Source organism: Odocoileus virginianus, chromosome 3 (genome assembly GCF_023699985.2).
Source record: "Odocoileus virginianus isolate 20LAN1187 ecotype Illinois chromosome 3, Ovbor_1.2, whole genome shotgun sequence".
NCBI classification, from domain to species: Eukaryota; Metazoa; Chordata; class Mammalia; order Artiodactyla; family Cervidae; genus Odocoileus; species Odocoileus virginianus.
The window spans coordinates 7,388,412-7,392,545 of NC_069676.1; the positions used below are offsets into that span (position 1 = coordinate 7,388,412).

The 4,134-nt window shown below is 45.8% G+C and overlaps 1 long non-coding RNA gene across 1 annotated transcript; it reads right to left on the reverse strand.

Moving 5' to 3' along the window:
- Positions 1-513: 513 nt before the first annotated feature.
- Positions 514-3,662, reverse strand: LOC139032038 (uncharacterized). Its single transcript, XR_011484584.1, has 2 exons — positions 3,001-3,662; positions 514-2,370 (listed from the first exon to the last, which is right to left on the reverse strand). It is a non-coding gene; the product is annotated as an uncharacterized lncRNA (long non-coding RNA).
- Positions 3,663-4,134: the final 472 nt, after the last annotated feature.

Here is a 4,134-nt window from a genome sequence, read left to right on the forward strand (position 1 = left end):
GCAACTTATTTAGGATAAAATTCAACAGAAGCACAGGGACATCTGGGTGGGCCCCTAACACTACATCCCGGGATAGGCATGAAGGAGCCATGTGGTTGAAGCACAGTGCCCATTTTGGAGATGCTCCCAGTCTGGAGTCCCAGGCAGCGCTGCTTGAGTTCACATTCTGCCTCTATCACTTACAAGCTGTGCAATCTGGAGTAAGTTCCTTTGTTGTAGCCAGGTGTTCTGGGAAACAACCTCACTCAGAAGGATGATGCAGATGCTGGAGTGCAGTTTATGACACCAGTAGGCCCAAGGCAGAGTCTCCTCTTAGCCAAGTACCCCAACTCATTTTTGTGAAAACCTTATATACTCTAAGTGTATGTGCTCAAACCCACCTCCCCAAATTCTCTGAAACTAGTCTGAACAAAGGAAAAGAAAGACACAATCAAAGTTAACCTGTGATTTGTATGCCTTAAGCCTAGGTAGTTAACAGTGGACAGTTATCAATAGGCCTGTGGTCATACCCCAATAAGCATAATAGAATGTATGATTCTATTCAGTTACACAGATTGTTAGGGTATTCTTTTAGGTGATGGGGAGTCTAGGTATGAGCCCTGGGGCTCTTCCATGGTGGTGGAGGCTCTGGATTTCCAGTTGGTATGTTGTTTCCATAGGTACTGGTCATATAGCTCAAAGTCCACAGTCCAGCCCAAGATGGAGTTATGCTTTCAAGATGGAACCTATTCTGTTTCCTCCTTCATTCCCTCCTCTTGATGCTCTTATCTCATAGTATGAGCATCACTCATAGGGATATATGGCACCCTGGCTCTCTGACCACTAGTTTAGGAGAATGACACCAACTTTTGGGTTACAAAGTTCATAATACATTGTAAAATGCAGGGTCCACAAAGCAGAACTATCAAGGCAACTATAACAATGGTAAACAGTTAGTTTTCCACCAATCACCCTTCACCCAAGATAGGACTGAAGTGCAGAAAGGAATGTTTTCATTTGACATTGCTTTTACCTGGTTTTTCAAGTCATCTAAAGCAGCTGACACATTGCTAGATAAATCAGGAAGATATATACAACATTCAACCTTAATTATAGCACAGGTCCCTCCTTGAGCAGCTGTGAGCATATCCAAAGCCATTCTATTTTGAATTACCATTTTTCTCATTTGAATTTGTTCTTCATTTAAGGCTTGGATGGCTTTAGCATTATCTATGAGGGCCTGTTTTGTGAAATTAGCCCAGGCTTCTACTTTAATCTAATATCTGTTGTCCCTATAGAAGGTATGAATAAGGCAGCAATATACTCATACCATTGAAACACAGACCTTGTCCACCTAGCATGCAAATAAGGTAGATTTACTGGGGCTTATTGTAGGTTAGGCTTTATGCTGCCATGGACAAAAGCGAATCCCAGTGTACGGCGGCCTACCCAGCTGGTTGGTAACCAAGGCCAAAGGTTAGGCCCACAAAGTCATTGGGTTCCATTGGTCCGCCACCCAGTGGATTCCATGGTTATATTTCCAATCAGAGCCTAGCCAATGGATGGGCCGGTTGGGGTGGTATGTGACCTCAAATGTTTGTTTACATTGTTCGGGGGATAGATACCCCATATATTTTAGTTTTTTTGAGTCTAATGGATGGTCACCAAACCCTACCTTTTGTTCTTTTTGTTCCCAGCGTATAGTGGTGGGAGCAATTAATTGACTCTTTTCTGGGGTCATCCAGAAATAATTATCCTAGACTTGGTAGAATTGTTCAACATACCTAGAGGCCTATTCTCGTTTGCTGGTCAGGGAGCTTTTTTCCTTTTTGTTCTTTAAATATGAGGTACAGGCTTTTGTTACTTCAATGAAACTAGTGTTTACATCAAATGTAACCCCATGACCCGAGTCTATTGACTGGAGGTCTGGCTTACACCAAGAGAGCAGGGAGAGATTATGATTGACAAGAGAAAGGAATGTCTCTTTTTGTTGTCCCAGAAAAGAGCAGAATGGTTTAAAATCTCATTGGTGGAGTGGTGACACCCACCAAGGAAGTCCATCCACCACAGAGGCATAGCCCCACATACCCAGCAGTTGGAGGTGTTGTGGAAGTCCACGTAGGAATGTGCCCATGAGATGAAAACATTGTCCTCAGATGAAACTGAAGTTAAATTCAAAATCAGGTTGATGAGGCCAAGCAGCAGGAGTTGATTGTGTGGCTTCATCCTGAAGGGGCTCGTCTGGAATCTTCTTTTCCTTCTTCTTCTTAAGGAGGATCTTGGTCTCTTGAAGGTCAGTGGGGTCCCTCTGCGCAGTCCACTCAGCGTTTTCTGGGTCTGCTCTCTTCATCCTCATGTGGTGGATCCTGGGAGTGACACCTGCAACTTTAACTGCCGTAGGGGTGGTTAGACAACAGTGTATGGACCCTTCCTATGTGGGGCCAAGGAGTTGTGTTTCCAGTCCTTGACCCATACCTGATCCCCAGGCACCCTTTGTGAATCTGTTCTGCAAGGGGGAACGGCACACTTTCTTGTACAAACTTAGTTACCTGATTTATTACCTTACCCAGTTGCTCCATCTGCTGTGAAATCTCATCCCCCCTTACCTGAGGCAAATTTGTAGACACCTGTTTTATTATGGGAGGGGCCTCCCATACACAGTTTCATATGGAGAATAGCTATGGGACCGTGGGGTCATCCTGAGTCTGAGCAGAGCCGTCGGAAGAAAGTCCACCCAGGAGCAGTCAGTCTACATGGTCCATTTGGAGAGTGTCTCTTTAAGTGTCCAGTTGGTTCCTTCCACCATCCCAGAACTCTGGGGCCCATATGCTGTATGTAATTTCCACTAAGAGTTTTGCTTACTTGTACTAAATCAGCTACGAAAGCCAGGTTATTGTCTGATACGATGCTGGTAGGAAATCCAAATCTAGGAACTATCTCCCTAAGCAGGCATTGGGCTACTTCTGATGCTCTTTCAGTCCAGGTAGGAAAAGCTTCTACCCATCCCGAGAACATACATACCTTGACCAGCAGGTAATGGTAGGGTCTGTGAGGTTTCATTTCAGTGAAGTCCACTTCCAGGTGTTCAAAGGGCAGGGTGACTTTTAGCTGAATCCCCAGAGGTTTCTGTCTGTGCCGACAGGCAGCACTGACCTGTGAGCAGGCAGTGCAGTTTTGAGATTCTGTCCTACATAGGGAAGAGAGGCAGGGAACCAGGAAATATTTTTGAATTAGCTCTTCCAGTTTATCATGTCCTAGGTGGGTCTCTTGGTGTGTTTGGCTTACCAGAGTGGGCACCAGCAACTCCGGCACCAATAATTTGCCACTTGGCAATTCCCGCCATCCCTTTTCAGTCTTGATGGCCCCTTCTGCTTTGGCTAGTTGGTTTGGGGCTTCAGTGTATCTTGGAGAGTCCAGCGTTAGCTCGGGCAGCTCCACCAATATGAGAGCTTTAATAGGGGCTTGACTTGTCACCCTATAGCCCTTGGCTGCTTGTTTAGTGGTCTTATCTGCCAGTCTGTTTCCCTGAGCCCAAGGGGTATCCTCCTATTGATGTCCTCAGCAGTGTATGACTGCAACCCTTTCTGGTTCCCAGACAGCATCTAATAGGGTCAGAATTTCTTCCTTATTTTTAATATCTTTTTCACTAGCTGTCAAAAGGCCTCTCTCCTTATACAGAGCCCTGTGTACATGGAGCGTGGCAAAAGCATACCTGGAGTCTGTGTAAATGTTTGTCTTCTTACCTTTTGACAGCTGGAAGGCCCAGATTAGAGCATATAATTCGGCCCATTGAGCAGACCATTGTGATGGCAGAGAGCTAGCCTCAGTGATGGTTTCTTCCATGACTACCGCACATCCTGACAGTTGTCTTTGTTTCACCAGGCTGGTGCCATTGGTGTACAGGATCAAATCTGGGTCCGGGATTGGCTGGTCTCTCAAGTCAGGTCTGCTGGCATATTTCCTTGCAATCATGTGAGGGCCCACCTTCTCCCACAGGAAGGAGAGTGGCCGGATTCAGGGCCTGACAAGGCTCCATAGTAACATGGGGTTCTCACATAACAGTCCCTGGTATTGAGTAATCCGGGATGTTGACAGCCGTTTATTCTCCCTCGCAGGAGAGTGTTGACCTCATGCGGGACTTTTGCCATGATATCT